Genomic DNA, 17856 nt, shown 5'->3' on the forward strand with positions numbered 1-17856 from the left:
TGCTAATATTTCCATATCCCTCCTTTATATATATATTTAATGTTTGTGTATCGTATAAAATGTCTTAACGTACGAGCGTACGCTGGGGTAAAATCACACGTTATATTATAGAAATTGAAAATCGCTTGTGTTTTCAAAAACTGAAATCGCACGTTATGTTATAAAGAATGAAATCACATGTGTGTAAACCACTAGAAATCGCATGTGTTAAAAAATGGAAAATCGCATGTGAAAAAAAATGGAAGTCGCATGTTATAAATCAAATTTCGCATGTTGTGACTGAATCCCGTACGCAGCGTACGTTAAGCCAATTTGTACAATACCAGCCTATATATATATATATATATAGGAAAAAGGATGTGGAAATAAGATTTAAGGGGTGTGGGAATAGAATCACCCAAAATTTATCTTAAGCATCTTAATACTAAAGGTAAATTACAATGTTACCCTCCTCAAATCTTTTATATAGTAATATAGATATATTTAATTACAATGTTACCCTCCTCAAATCTTAAGCATCTTAATATTGCCGCAATAATGCCTATACACCAATTCATGAGAAACTCAATAAATCTAGAACCCCCCCTCTTGTTGGAATCGAACTCATGACCTAATAGCCATAACCCTTATCCCATCACCAAGATAGGCAAAGCCTTTAAAACACCTAGGTTGGAAAGGGGAAGGTCTTGGGTTCAAGTCCCACAAATGATAGGGGACTAAAGAAATTAGCCGTTCAAAAAAAATCCCATCACCAAAAAATTCAGCAAAAAAATTAAGACAAAAAATTCAGCACAAAAGGTATAGCACAAAAATGTAGTACAAAAATTCAGCATAAAAAACGCCAACATAGAAATATAACACATTTTTTTAGTTGTCATATTTTATATACCGATATGGTACTCAAATTAAAGATAAAAAACGCTCGATTTTGTGGTGATTTTTTTATGAAAGAATGTCGCATAAAATAGTTATGAACGTTTAAAAAATGGGGGTGGAATATGCATGTGAAGAGAGAAAATCAATAAATAGAATTTTCTAAAGATATCCTTAAACTCATCTTTTTTCCTACGTTTTCATCTTAACCATTAATTTGAAAAATGAAAGGTTAAGATTCTTTTCTCATCCTACTTAAACAGAAAAAAAACTTTTTATTTGATCTTAGAATTAAACAAGTAGATACTCGAGTTAGTTGAGTTAATGGATTAGGCATATTCAATATTCCGCTTGGAGTACATAGTTTAAGACGTGTTAATGTATTCTTACATTTTCCTTCTTTGAGGGATTTACGTACGTCCATTGCTTCATGCATGGGACCGGTAAGGATATACACCAAAATCAAATTTGTAAAAATGGAAGAGCGTCTTTTGCTATCTTCTTAAATCACATTCTTTGAACTTCATCAACTTGCCAAACTTGGATGTCATGTCCTCTTAAATTTTGTTGACATCAATTATACTAAAAAAATCTAAGATAAGTGTAGTTATTTCCTTCCCGCATAAACTTATGATAACTTTTATTGGAAAAATAAGTTGTTTCAACTACCTACAAACATTCGCGCAACAAAACAAAAAGTGTAGTTAAGCAATGAAAAAACAACATTATGACAAACATAGAATATGCATCACACCGTTCATCCAACATATTTTCGGATGAATAAACTAAACCCAAAAAATTAACCTAGCTTAAGGGTGATATATCATCACCTAGATCGTATATCAAATAATTGTACAAATCTTATTAGATTTATCTGGAAGCCTTTGCTATTCATATCCGTTTGTTTTTGTTTGCATTAACGTTGTCTTAATGTGTAGATTTTTAAAGGGAGTGTACGTTATTTCTTGTCTCATTACTCTTTTGTTTTGACCTAATGTAGTTTACCCACAAATGTATGGTTGTTGGTTTGATTCTTCAAGTTATATAGTAATCTAAGGTATATTATATTATCTGGATTATTTAGTGAGCAACCTCTGTATTTCCTTAAATAGGAGAAAGCTTTGCCTTATCTCACCCTTACAAGACCCTATCAAATGCTCTGCTCTAAGTGAGATTCTACTGGGTACGTTATATTAAGGGTTTTAAAAGTATATGAATAAATGTTCAAACCAACACTAGATCTTCGGAGTAAAGACTTGGAAAAGAAAAAAACTATCCTAATTGAAGAACTACAAAATTAAACCCTAACATGAAACCATTGGATGAATCAATAATTATGAGATAGGAAAAAACAAATTGGTTTTTCCCATTGTTTTAATCGCGCGATTCTAAATATTATTGTTGAATTGCAATTTGGCACGAATTCTACTTCTCTTATGTGCTTTAATCGCCTTTGTTGAATCGCATGCGAAATACTTAAAACTATTATTGAGTTGTCTCATGTAGGTCACTAGTACATTGGTTTCTCAGTTCACTTTTAAATTTTTTCCAGCTCGTTTGGAAAGCGGATTGTGGCAGCGGACCAACTCCTCCATTAGGAAGGTGGTTGTGCTAGTGGATGATTAGAAATGGTTGTGCTCCTCCATTGATCTCTTTAAGGTTTAGGTTGAGGAAAAGCGGTTGTCTAGTGTTTGTCAAGGGCAATGGTGTCATTATGTGTTCTCTAGGGTTTACATCAAGTGGTGAATTGGTGAATTGAAAGGGTAATTATTCTAAACATTAAGGTAATTATCCATACATACATGGGCTAAAACAATTTGTTTTAAGGTTCTAATGGAAAATATTTTATAACTTGTTAAACATTAAGTATTTTAAAACAGGATGAGAAAAAAGATTATGTTTTTGTTATGCTAGGAAATTGAAGAGGTTTCGATATAATCTACCTCTCCTTGTAATTTATATTTCTTTGAGGCAATCTATAATGAAAAAGTGTGAATGTTTACTCACTCCACTTGTTGTCCGGCTTGTGAAGACAACTTGGAAACCGTTTTATGTTTAACACCTTTAACATTAAAAGTTCCATTAAATTAATAAGAAATCCATAAAGCGACATGTACACATACAAAGTGTTTCCATGTATGGTGATGCGAACTACCTAGTTGATCTAACATTTTGATGAGACATAGTTTAAGACGTGTCAAAGTATTCTTACGTTTTCCTTCTTTGGATGGCTTTGAGAGTTTTACGTACGTCCATTGCTTCATGCTTGGGACCGGTAAGGATATACACCCCAATCAAATCTGTAAAAAGAAAGTGCATCCTCTTGCCATCTTCTTAAATCAACTCCTTTAAACTTCATCAACTTGCAAAACTTTGATGTCATGTCTCCTTAAATTTTGTAGATATCGATTATGATAAAAAAAATACAAAGGTAAGCATTGTTATTTCCTTCGCACATGTTGATACAGTTTTGTGTGGATGTGGCTCGGTTCGGTTCGGTTCAATTCGACTCGGAAGCATGTATGCTAAAACCAACTAACCCATTCTAGTGATCCAATTACAACCATTAAAACAAACACAACCATAAGGGGTTTTCGAAAACCCAACATTCACACTTTGATCCAGCAAACCGTCTCGCAAGTTGACGTTTGTTCACGAACAGCGATCCTGAATCAACAACTTGACATGGATCTTGAAACCCAAATACCCAAATGCGAGACCCGAGAACACTTCACGGTCAAACCTGGTAAGAAGTGAAGGGCAATGCGGCAGCGTATGGGTGGCCATCGTAGGGTTCGGCAGCCCGGAGGGTGGCGACAAGGTCTAGCAGCTGGGCGGCGGCATGGTAGGCAGCAGTGAGTTCTGTCGGCGCGGGGAGGGTGGCGGAGGTGATGGTGTTGGTTACTTTGGTGTAACCCTAAACTAATGTGAACTCTTGTATTTATAGGTACCATACATATTATACTCCTACCCAATCAACTTTGAGAAAAGAGTATAATAAGTATGGTACCAATAAATACAAGAAAAAGGAAATCAAGATCATTGTTGAAGGAAAATTTAGTTTAATGCAGAAAATTTAGTTAGGGTGTAAGGGGCACTCCCCTAAGAGGGGAGTCCCCTCTCTTACGCATAACCAATCCTCGTGTGCCACGTCAACTCCCCTCTTAAACTCCCCTGACACCCTAAATTGATGGCGGCACTCCCCTCTTAGGTGACTTGGTTTTTTATTAAAAAAAAAAAAACTTCTCATTGGTCCACTCCTCTCTCTCTCCTCCCTCTCTCCTCCCTCTCTCCTCCCTCTCTTCGGTGAATCCCCACCGATTTCACTCTCCCAAACCACTCACCTAAGTGATGGCGGCGGTGTTCCCCTTAGGTGAATGAGGTCACCGAATGGGGTCACCGAAGGTGCCCCTTACACCCTTATAAAATTTAATTCATAACATTTTATTTTTGGTCGCTGATTCTTTTTGTCGAAAATTCTTTATTGTTTAATGCACAAAACTTTTATTTTTTTCTATAAATTTGTCCTGTGGTTTAGGCTTTTACAGTTACTTTAATTTTTTTTTATTTATTACTACTTTTTAGTTTTTATTTACAGTTGAAAATCCAAAAAACAAAAAATAATACAAAAAATACTTATGAGGAACGAACCCAGGGCCGGCCCAAGGGCCCTTAAACTAAAGCAGAGGCTTTGGGCCTCCAGTTTGAATGGGCCTCCATTTTAAGAAACAAATGTTATATGTATAGATAAATAATGCCTTTAAATAAAAAGTGTATAGTGGTCCAGTGGTAAACTCATTTGTGAAATCTAAATAGATTAGAGTTTGAGTCTGACTTAGTTGCTTTTTTGTTTTTGATACGTTTTTATTTCACTATTTGTTTTTTTAATCATTTTCTTTTCTTTTTTTCATGGTCGGAATCAGAACAAACTTCAGCTCTATTTTCATTAATGTTGAAATTCATCACATCAAATAAGAACCTTACTACTCTTGGTTTATTAAATAATTTGTTAAATAATCTTAAAATTATTGATTTATAATATTCATTCTTTAAAGACGTAGGGCCTCAAATTTTTATTTTGCTTTGGGCCACCAAAACAGTTAAGCCGGCCCTGAACCTACGTGTTATAGCATGGGACAAACCAGTAGGATGAATGCCTAAAAATTATTTTTTTGTTTTGTGAAATGTATTTAAAGCAAATAAACCAAGAAGCTATGTGTAAATACGTGGTGGATTTTAGGTATTTAAAAAAAATCAGAATTATTAATTTTCACATTAAATGATAATTAATGTCTCATAATACAAAATAAAATACATATATACAACAAAACACATAGTATTCTACTTTATAAGCATACTAGCCTAAGATCCCGCGATTTTCGCGGGTGGCTTAACACAAATATATAATATCTACTGGCATTGAATCCCCAGGTAGATCATCATTTTTGTTCTAGGCCTTTCCAAACTTAGGCGTCACGTCTAAGGGTCGCCGGATAGATACCTTCTGGACCAAATATTAAAGCACCAAACAAAACGTTAGAATGAAAAGGTAACTTGATTTCATGACAAATTAACCCTAAAATCATCAATTCCCTAACAAACTAACCCAAAAATTAGTGATTTCACGACAAATAATTGATATTTACCTCAAATTACGCAGTACAAATCTTCAGATAAGATGATTTGAATTCGAACTTCTTTAACATATGAGTTTTGATAATCGAATTGAATCTTACTTTGGAAACCAGTTTGTTTTTCAGGGTACCCACCGTGCAATTTTGTTCATCATTTCGTTAATCTTTTATTTATATAATATACCCATTTCAACCCACTTAAGTATTATGTTAACCCAAAGCAGCCCATCACTTCTTTTTTAAAGTCCAAATTCAAACTATTGGGTCAAAATTGGCAATTTACCAAGTCGTGTGTAAGGTCAATTTAGAAAGGCTATACACTACCAAAATATGTTGACCTGTTGACCAAATTCTTTGTCTACACTGTACAAATGTATATGTTGACACTTTACCAAGTTCGAGCTAAACCAGTTCGTCCTCTCGTAACCGGCCCAATTTGCCTACCAAATCGGTTTCAACCGAACCCAAACCGCCAGTTTGTATTCCGGTTCCCCCTCTCGTCACCCGAACCGGTTTCAACCCAACCCACAAAAAAAGTTTAAATACCAGTTTTTGGATACCGCTTTGTGAACCAAACCGATTTGAATAGGGTTCGAATATTTGCTATAGCGACCGTAGCGATTGCTATTGACAACTATTATTACATGCAAAGAATATGAAAACATTATAGTATGTTTGTTACTTACGATCACGAGCCACAGCACGCAGGGAACAATGCGCAACCATAAAAAGTGAATCCGGTAGATCAGAGTGCAGATACAGCAAAGCATGTGCAGGTTCATCAACAGAGGCAATGCTATGATAATAAACAATTTATATCCATAAAATTAATAGTAAAAAGAAAACCTTGTTATCAATCTGACATACACTATGTATGTAGCAAACTCAAACCAACACTAAAACAAAGAGAATAGGAAACAGTTGATATCCATACAATTGGTAGAACATCACTTGACTATAACAAATGCAAGTATGTGAGACTGTAAGTTATGAAATCAATGAATAGATATTGTCCAATCAACGAGATGAACATGAAATGGTGAGACTAAATTGACCAACTAAATTGAAATAAATAAATATAACTTAGGGAGTACAAAACCTGGACGGGATCTGTAGATTGCATGAATTTTGAACTCCCCTTTTGACACTTTGACCTTTCTTATTTCATCCTTGATGAATCAAATCAACACCTGACGTTAGTTAAAACAATCAAACAAAAGATAAATTCAGGGAAAATTTAGTAAATTAGAAACTATTAAGGCAAAGGGAAGTCGTAACTCGTGCGTACCCTGGCTAGAAACTGTAGCATCAGTGAAGCGAACGGAAAATGCACGACCATCTTCGGACTTGTCCCTGCAACCACAAATGAGAATATATATTATTTAATATTCTCTCATAGTATTTACAAAGGAAGATTAACCAATAGTAGCTTGCCTCTTGTCTTTTGAAGGAATCTTGTTTGCAAGTCTAGCAGTTTGAACAGCAGCATCCGCAGATGAAGCTTCAGGAGTTGCTCTCAGAATCTCACATACTTGTTGTTGGCATTCACTCTGTGATATTACAAACATAAGGTATTAAGATGGCAAAGAAGGTACCTACAAACCCATTTGACACATCAAGACTGGTAATGTGGGTCATGGGTTAGGGTTAAGTTTTTCGACGCGAGTAATTAAACAGGTCATGTTAAATATACTTGCATTCCTGCTGAGTGGGTAGATACTTCCTCCTATAGTTAAATATTGCATTTTTCTCACTTGTGTCCGCACATGAACCTGCCATGTTTAGTCCAAAAGTTTTTATTTATTTTACTTTTTTTTGCATGTTAATACACTAAAATTACAAATTTACAACAAAGAGTAGAGATCTATGTAAAATACTTACGTTTAAATTAAAAACATGATACTCATTGCTTTTTGCTCTTTTAAAATTTTTCATATTATACCAGAACTATTTAACTTATGACACAACATATTTTTCAAAATTTTAAAAATCAAACATATTAAACCGCTCACCTGGTCAAGGCACGATCAGTTAAGCGAAATGTGTTCACGGCTTCAGCCAAAAACTGACCAGAACGGCAGCTATATGTCACCATTCACGGCTATGAATAAGCCGCCGATCACCACCCGATTCAGCCACCGCACAACCGTAGCCACAAGCTACCACTAAATGCTAGAGTTTTTTGGCTGACAAAAACCCTGATATGTTTAAAGGTCAGCTTAGCTTGAGAAATATGCGAATAACAACTAACTGTGGATCATTCTGGCCAATATGGATTCAGGTTGAAAACGGGTCACAACATCTTTTGTAAATCACTATCATTGATGGTATGGTACTGTTATCAGTGGCTTCAAATACTCTGTTGGCGATGAAGGTTGCGAAACTTTGATACGTGTTTCCCGATAACTAAAGTTGCAAGGTCGTTCAGACGTGTGTGGGAACTGTTGCATTATTGAAAACAACGAAACCAATGTCGTAAACTGAAGCACAAAGTGTAATAGTTCTATTACGCTACCAAGTGTTGATGACGTAAAAACGGCTTAAGAAAACAAAATAAAAGCAAGATGAAAAATACCTCAATTTTAAACAATTAGTAAGTTACCTTTGGCTAATTAACAATCAATAAACTAAACCAATAGTGATCTTACTATTACCTTCGGCTGCTATGCATTTTGTTAGGATTTCATACAGGGCCCGAATCACCAAATCGAAAAAAACAGAGCTCGATCAACAGCAGACGTGAATGGTGCGAGCAATGGTGTTGGGCTGCAAGTTTGTGCATGAAAAGGTTACAAAGATCATCATAGAAGTAATGGTAGGTATGTTCATTGCCAATCAATAAGATCCAATCCTCTTAAAGTGCTTTCCTTTTCCTCTAATGATTAAAAAACAACCGTTAAAGTGTGGATACCTTGCAAATAAATTTGCTTTAAAATAATCAAAAAAAAAATTTACATACCTCCAGCTTCTCATCCTTACAAACACCTATTTTGTATAAGTAAAATTTGTCAAAACTGGCCCCTCTATCTAATAGTGATTATTTAGCAATAAGCCAATAACCATAGCCAACATTTGTGTGAAATAATCAAACAGCAATAACTATCCGATTATGAACTGTAGTTAATGCTTTGATATGTTAACAAACCTGTCTTTGGCAACCAATCCAGAGATGATTGTATTGTTCTGTGCGTTCTCGCAGTTCAGCTTGCAATGAGTGATTTGTACTTGACTGCAAAGCATCCATCTCCTGAGCTCTTGCAATCCATGCTTGAGTCTCCCTTATTTGTTCGTCTTTATATAAGATAGCTTCTTGAGCAACTCTATGCTGCAAAATATAACATAAATTACGACAAGCAAAGAGAGAATAAATCTGACATTCTAACCACAAATCTAAATATATTGAATAAATTCCTTTTTCCCTAATCAGACGTATCAATTAAAGGTTGCCTCCGTAAACTGAGCATAGACCAATAATCTGCTACATCTAGAAAATCCACGAATGCATCGAGTTTAATGCATGAGACTTAACACATGGTACTCTTCACCTGTAACATTTCGATTAGAGTTTTCAGAAGTAAAGATCAGGCATTAACAATGCTGATAAAACTGAAATGGGATTAAATAGAAGCGCAATTACCAGGCTATTGGCAACCCTAAAGCATTTAAGAACCTCCCTTTCCCCAAGATTTCCCTTTTTCATACCCTGAACTGCTGTTAAGCTTTTCCTACCATTTCTTTGCTGTATATGGATATGAACATACTCTTGCCTCTAACACCAGCGCCTGAATCTTCCTCAACAACAACATATGGATAGAAAGCATATAGGATCCAAAGTTCTATATCAACCATGAATTTCATCTTAATGATAATAACTTACTGTTCACAAAAACAAAATCAAACATTCAGCTTCAAAAAATATAGATTAAAATTATATTTCACTTTCAATAAACAGATATAGGGTTTAGTTCATAAATATTGTAAGATATAAATCACGAAATCAACCTAAAGCATATCAAGTTAAGGATAATCAAATCAAGAAAATGATGGAAGAATCCCCGATTCACTATAAAACGAATCAGTATTAATCTAATTAAGATTAAGAAAACACGTTCAAATGAAACCCTAATTAAGATAATTTACGGTTTACAATAACAAAATCACAATTCAGCCTCCAAAAACCAAAAATCTAACACCAAAATTGAAAGAAGTGTTCGCGATTAGGGCTTGCGACAATTAGATGAAGAAGAAAAAGAAAATCTTTGAATATGATTACCAACATTAGGTAGATTCTTCATTGAAAATAATCCATGGATCCAAGTTTAATTTGAAGAGGATGTAGAGTGAAGCCAGAGAGAAACCGTTGAAAGAATGATTTAGGGTTTGGGTGGATAATGATTTCAATTGAAATTGATTGAGAGAATTGATTAGTTTCCAAAATTCTGGCGGTTTCAAAAACAAAAAGAGCGTAGGAAGGAAGAAATAATTTGCCACTCAAAGGAAAAAAAGAGGAGAGGATGAGATGCCACGTGTCATCAAGCAACCTAAGCAAATGCCAAGTGGCACCAAAGTGTTTTGTTTTAATATAGATAATAGATTCACAACCAAGCGAATCTTTCAAGATAGCTAGAACACATGACCTCAAATATGATCACATCAACTGCAACACAAGTTTAGTTTTTTGAACGGCTAACGAATCCTTCAAATGGTCTTTTGGCGAAATTCACCACATCGGGATACACTCGCCTCCGAACTGGGGAAAACCCTCACCTAGGATCGAAACCCGTGAACACTCGCCCGAAGGCACGACAGTGCGGTGAGGTAAAACCCGCTCAGTTCAAGGATCGAACTAGCGATCTCTACCTATTCGCCAAGTCTCCCAACATTGCCAGGTGCCGCAGAAAATAATGGGGAGGGCAGGAATCGAACTTGGGTCTCTTACAACACAAGACTCACCCTTACCTCTCCACCACCACCTCATTGGCAACACAAGTTTAGTTTTAAACTACAGAACGCCAAAAGAGAAAGGACTCGAAATCCATATATAAAAACACCTGTCCTTTTCCTCTTGCTACCCCGCCAGTTCCTAAATCAATATGCAAATCAACAAGTCCAATGACTTTAGTGGCTAGTAAAAATTCAGAATAGCTCCTTGATGATATCATATATAATAATGGAACAGCATGCATAATAAAGAAAAACATTTACAAGCACAAAAGTATTTACCCGAAATTCTATAAACAGCCAGCAAGTGATGATATCGTAAGTCAGAAAATTCTTATCCAACCTGCAATTGGGATGCAGATGGGTGAGAACATGAGAGTGGATCTGCTCCTCCATTAAGAAGGTGGTTGTGTTGGGGGATGAATATAGAATGGTGAATGGAGGGTATTTATAGGGTGGCATGCCATTGATATGGTTGGTCAGGTGGATGAAAAACGGTACGTTGTCTAGGGTTTGTCAAGGGCAATAGTGTCATTTTGTATCTTCTAGGGTTTACATCAATGACCCATAGATACATGGGCTCAAACAATTTTCATTTCTTTCAGGTATAGGTATTAATGGCAAATATTTTATAACTTGTTACTTATTAATTAAATATTTCAGAAATAGGATGAGAAAAACAATTAAACTTTTTTTATTATGCTAGGAAATTGAAGAGGTTTAGATTTAATCTAGCTCTCTTAAAATTAATGTTACTTAATATTAATATTTCTTGGCGGAGGAACAAAATAGAAAAGTAATAGACGAGATCAAAAAATCTAGAATGAAAAAGTGTGGACGTTTACTCGACTTGTTGTCTTTGGAAACTCTTTGATGCTAAACACCTTTAACATTACGAATCAAAAGTTCATCTAACTTAATTGGAAATTCATAAAGCGCCGTACACGTACACATGTGATATTGAGACCTATGTGATATATAGCTTTCATGTCCTATAGTCTACTTGGTTAAATTCTCAACTGAAAATTTAGATCAAATAAAAGATGATATCTAAGTAGTAGATATGTTGATGCCTATATTAGATGTTCGATAAAATGCCGCAAAAAAGAAATTGTTACTAAATTGAATACAAACTCCATAGAAGAAATCTTATAACTAGGCCACGGTAAATGAAATGAATAAAAATTCATGTGGTGCATGTATATATATCACTACAAGAAAACGGGGCAATAGGGGCGACAGATGTCGTCGCTAAAGACCCCCTTATGTCGCCGCTAAAGGGTCACCAGTATTGCCCAATATGTCGCCGCTATTGGTACCTGTCGCCGCTAAAAGGTTGACTCAATAGCGGCGAGATGTTGCTACTAATGCTTTAGCCGAAGTTTTGCCTGAAACTTCACCGGAGACGAGTTTGACAGGTCGCTGGTAATAAGTCTTAAGACGGAATTGCAGATAACAAACTTTAGGGAACTTATAAACTGGTTTTCCAAAAGATCAAACAAAGATTAAACAAAGATTGAAGACAAAGAAGAATCATATTTTCATTCAAATATCGTATATCCAATCAATACATGAATAAAGACGATATTTACAGAAAACTACAAAGCTACACATTTTTTACATACAACTGCAAAACTGGCCGGAACTTGTGCTTTTCGTCGTTATAGTGGTGGACGGGGAAGATACTTTGATGACGAAGAAGATGCTCTGTGTCTGATAGTGTTCGTCAACGGTGGCTTCCGGAGAAGATGTTCTAGATATGAAGACGATGCTCCGGTGATGAAGAAGAAGCTCCGGACGAATGGTGCTCTAGTGATGAAGAAGATGCTCTGGTGATGAAGAAGAAGCTCCGGTGACTAGGGCTGCAAACGAACCAAACGTTCGGTGAACAGTTCGTAAACTGTTCGGCGGGAAGTTCGTTTGTGTTCGTAAACAAACGAACACAAACAAGAAATTCCGTTCGTTTAGTTATATGAACAAACATGAACAGAGGGCATGTTCGTTCATTTATGTTCCTGAACGTTCGGTAACGTGTTCGTTTGTGTTCGATTGTCACAGCCCCCGATCCCAAATCCCCGGGAATGGGCGGCCGCGAGCCAGTTTTGGTGGTATCACGTTTATTTATTCAATTTGGCAGCGAAAATTTTCATCAGGACCGTAGTTAGGAAATATGTTATCAGAGTAAACCACCACATTTTATAACATTAAACACATGGGTAAAACCCAACTTTTCAGTACATATAATTTCATAGGGGTACACCCTATTTTATTTCAGAAAAACATCTATTTCTTTTTAGGTAACTTTATTGCCACTTTTCCAAGCCTTCAGTGCTGTCCAGCTGGCTTCTATTTAGCTTTCACATTTTGTTACCTGAAATGCGTTTTAAAAACATTTTGTGAGTGGGAAATACTGGTGAGTGAATCCTATTTAACCAATTTGCAGTATTGAGGGCACATCCGTAATTACATTTGGTTCCAAGACATCACAATTAACATCAGTGGTACGGTCATACTCAACTTATGGGATGTTACCACGCCAGTAACCAATTTTGTATACAAAACCCCAACATACCCACTATAATTGTATTCTTTACAAATACTCAATAACTGCTTTTTATATATTTAATTTAGTGAGGTTTTGTAAAAACAGTAACAAAAAGGTTTACAAAAGGTGGATCAACTCACATTGCTGTTTTAGGGTTTTCAGTAAGTATTTCCTGGGAATAATCTATAAATTACACAAATGCACGTGTGTTAGTATAATAACCCATTTTAACATTAGTAATACCCTCCCCGAGACTACATGTCTAATTTCTCCAATTAATGCTCTAGCATTTTTAGGATTCTCTAGTTCGTACCAGTTCATCAGTCAAGGTATTGGCTAGTTCTATAGCTTCTTCTATGGTTTGGGGTCTAGCTGCCTTGACTACATGTCTAATTTCTCCAATTAATCCCCAGATGTAACGGGAAATTAATACCGGCTCAGGTGATGCAAGGGTTGGTACTATCCTAGCATATTCAAAGAATGTAGTAGTATAACCCTTACTATCTACCCCGGTCATTCTAAGATTCAGAATTTATTTGCTATCTGTTCCTTTTCATTGGGAGGGCAGAACTTTCTTTCCACCATATTTTTGAATTCCTCCCATTCCATGCTATAAACTCTATCACTTCCTCTTGACTGAAGGATAGTGTTCCACCATTCTAGATCTGCATTCTTAAATAAATTATAAGCAAACATTATCCTATCTTCTTCAGCACACTTGCTTATTTTCAGAACAGCCTCAGTTTTCTCTATCCAGCGTAGAGCTGCAATAGGTCCTTCATTACCCGAGAATTCTATTGGTTTACAGGACCAGAATTCTTTATAAGAACAACCATATGGCATGGTTCTTCTTCTTTTGGGAATGGGCGCTTGAAGTACGAGTCCATTGTTCACGCTGTGTTCCGGTTCACTTGGTCGCTTACTGCTATGCTTACTTTTATTATTCGCTTCTTGAACTGTTTGAATAATAAATGGCATTGCATCTATAATTACTTGTGCCACTATGTGTTGAATGGCACTATTATCCATTTGGTTTCCATTGTTTGGATTCTCATTAACCACGTTATTGTTACTCTGGTTATCGTTATTTAGATAATCTTGATTTCCCTTGTCGGCCATCTGAATTTTAAACATTTACCAAATATTAATATCACAAATAATATTTGAATATAGCCAATCACATGACACGCACTTTTAGTCAAAAGCGTCGAGCATTGCGACTTTTACTCTATTCATATAGTATGCATCGTTACACACCAGTACTGAAATTAAAATTACAATACCGGCTGAAATGTAAAGCTACAATACTAATAGTATGCATCCGTAGTTTTTTTTTTTCTTTTTTCTCTAACACATACACACATATATTATTATTATGTTATTATTATTATTATTACTACTACCGTTTCCACCATCACATTTACTGATATGGATTCATCCAAAAATCCATATTGCGTTCGTCGTATTTCCATACGAGACGCTCTCCCACCTGTCGCATTCTCTCACTGCTTTCTAAAATTTCCTCACCGAAAGTCCTAAGTTCTTGTACGTTTTCTGCACTCATTGGGGGTGCAGGTTCTAGGACTGGGTTTGGAATCTGGGGTGCGGGTTGCTGGTACGGAGGGATAGGGGCCTGGTACGGGTAGGGATTCTCTAAGATCTCCCTAATGTATGCATCACTAACGTTATAGGGATCTTGAGGATCTAACCCTAGGTAGGCTCCTAAGTTAGGTATTGGCACATTTTCCTGTATCGGGTTTTGTTGCACATAGTCCCTAACATCGTCCCACTAGGGGTCGTAGTCGTTTGGGTCTAGGGGATTTGGTGCAGGTACCCTAGGTATCTCCTCCGGGTTGTAATCAGGCATTTCTATTTGGTTTTCAGGGTTTTCTAGCTCCATGGGTTGATCAAGAATTGGTGGTTGTGGTTGGGGTGCTAGCATTTGCTCCAGGTTTAGGTCAGCTGCAGTGGTTGCTAAAATGTGGATATTGGCTATACCCCTATTGAGCATATCCTGGGCATAGGCATCGATTTCTCTTTTAGCTGCGGCTAACACTCGCTGTTCCTGCAACTTTTTCATACGTTTCCTACGCTCCTGTGCTCCCCTACTGAACCATCCCCTCTTTTTCTGAGGAAATGTCTCTTCAGACTGAGCCTTAAACACAAAGATTCCTTCTTCCGTATCAGCAGAGTACCCTGAGAGGGCAGGCTAAGAAGAGGAGGTGCCTTCGCTCCTAGGCGAACCAGACAATTGACGGTACGCGTCAGATGGTCCTTGGTCGCTCATACTGTAAACTAAGAGATAGTCTGATAACACATAACAAGAAAATACAATTATGCACGTATTTCCGTAATTTCCTAACACTTTTAATTTTGATGTCAGCAGAACACTTCTGTGGCTGAATCGGTGGCATAGCTCTGATACCACCTTCTGTCACAGCCCCCGATCCCAAATCCCCGGGAATGGGCGGCCGCGAGCCAGTTTCGGTGGTATCACGTTTATTTATTCAATTTGGCAGCGGAAATTTTCATCAAGACCGTAGTTAGGAAATATGTTATCAGAGTAAACCACCACATTTTATAACATTAAACACATGGGTAAAACCCAACTTTTCAGTACATATAATTTCATAGGGGTACACCCTATTTTATTTAAGAAAAACATCTATTTCTTTTTAGGTAACTTTATTGCCACTTTTCCAAGCCTTCAGTGCTGTCCAGCTGGCTTCTATTTGGCTTTCACATTTTGTTACCTGAAATGCGTTTCAAAAACATTTTGTCAGTGGGAAATACTGGTGAGTGAATCCTAGTTTAACCAATTTGCAGTATTGAGGGCACATCCGCAATTACATTTGTTTCCAAGACATCACAATTAACATCAGTGGTACGGTCATACTCAACTTATGGGATGTTACCACGCCAGTAACCAATTTTGTATACAAAACCCCAACATACCCACTATAATTGTATTCTTTACAAATACTCAATAACTGCTTTTTATATATTTAATTTAGTGAGGTTTTGTAAAAACAGTAAACAAAAAGGTTTACAAAAGGTGGATCAACTCACATTGTTGTTTTAGGGTTTTCAGTAAGGATTTCCTGGGAATAATCTATAAATTACACAAATGCACGTGTGTTAGTATAATAACCCATTTTAACATTAGTAATACCCTCCCCGAGACGGCATTCCAACGACTACGTCGGACAGAACCACGACAGTCGTTACGGAACCCTAGATCAATCGGGCAGCGTATCTAATACGTCTCCAGGGGTTATAATACTTAAATCGTAGCAGAACCTCGCTATTTAGGGGGTATAATACCCGGGTATAATAAGTTCCTACAAAAATTGTGATTTGAGAATTGAATTGTGAACGACGGAAATCGAAAACTGATGCGTTCTATTTATAGTTGTGAAATCTGACTTCCAGGCGGCCCGCGTAAAACACAGGCCAGGTTTACGCGGCCCGCGTCAACCTTGGTCAACACAATAGCTTGGCCCGGTCATCTACTAGGTTCGACACGATATCGACACGTGTCAGCTCAGGGCTGCGCCACAACTTAGGTCACTCGCGGCACGCGTTAACTATCGAGAACTATTACGCGGCCCGCTTCAACTTAAAGAAATCAAAGGAATCCGGTTTACCTCTTCATACGGCCCGCGTAAGATGTGGGGTGGGTCTACGCGGCCCGTCTCAACTTAATATTTATTGTTTTTAATTTATTTTAATACTATAACGTATTTCGGGCTTGCTTTTCACATACGGGATATATTATAATACATATTGGGACATTTTAAGATATATTAGGGTGTCGGAAAAAAATTTATGAGGGTGTCGGTTTACGTTCGGGTTGTTATATCGATAGTTCATTAGTGTTTTTTGCTTTTATATTTTAGAGTTAATTGCCCGGATGGTCCCTGTGGTTTCACGTTTTTTCACGTTTAGTCCCCACATTTTGAAACTAGCATGTATGCTCCCTATGGTTTGTCAGTTTGTTACTCGGATAGTCCCCCAACATTTACTCTACTTTGGGGACTATCCAAGTAACAAAATAACAAACCATTGGGAGCATACCGGCTATTTTCAAAAGGTGGGGACTAAACGTAAAAAAAACATGAAACCACAAGGACCATCCGGGCAATTAACTCTACATTTTATTTAAATACTTCAAAATTCCAACAAATAAAATATTTAATAAGTGTCAATGTATTATATATTTTGTTCATGAACGTTTTTTTTTTGTGTTCATTTGTTACCATTTATGTTCATGAACATTAGTTTGCGCTCAATTGTGTTCATCATCGTTCGTTTTCATTCGTTGCCTAAAATTAACAAACAAACACAAACGAACACGAACAAGTTCATTTCCTTAAGAAACAAACACGAACATAAAATCTTGTTCGGTAAGCGTTCGTGAACAGTTTGTGAATAGTTCGTGAACACATATATTTCTTAACAAACGAACACGAACAAGGACTTGTTCGTGTTCGTTCGGTTCGTTTGCAGCCCTACCGGTGACGAATGGTGCTCTGGTGATGCTCCGGTGACGGATGATGCTCTGGTGATGCTACGGTGATGCTCCATTGAAGATGGTTCGGTGACTGTTGGGTTTGTTTTAAGGATAAAGAAGTGGATTTGAATATGAAGTGTGTGTTTGTTTGTTTGGGAAGAATACAGCCCTTGGATCATGTTTTCATCAAGGGTCAAGAGTTAATGTTTAGTACATCACATGGATCGACCTATTACCAGTGACGCCAATAGCAACGACGTGGTGCAATAGGGGCGACTGGTGATGTCGTCGTCGCTATTGCACGGCGTCATCGGTACGTTTTCTTGTAGTGTATGAAGATGTATGTTGAA

At 36.8% G+C, this 17856-nt stretch overlaps 1 long non-coding RNA gene across 1 annotated transcript; it reads right to left on the reverse strand.

Moving 5' to 3' along the window:
- Positions 1-5475: 5475 nt before the first annotated feature.
- Positions 5476-6862, reverse strand: LOC110903017. Its single transcript, XR_002571599.2, has 3 exons — positions 6796-6862; positions 6607-6697; positions 5476-6303 (listed from the first exon to the last, which is right to left on the reverse strand). It is a non-coding gene; the product is annotated as an uncharacterized LOC110903017 (long non-coding RNA).
- Between the last annotated feature and the right edge of the window lie 10994 nt (positions 6863-17856).

The sequence above is a fragment of the Helianthus annuus genome, chromosome 13 (assembly GCF_002127325.2).
Source record: "Helianthus annuus cultivar XRQ/B chromosome 13, HanXRQr2.0-SUNRISE, whole genome shotgun sequence".
NCBI lineage: Eukaryota > Viridiplantae > Streptophyta > Magnoliopsida > Asterales > Asteraceae > Helianthus > Helianthus annuus.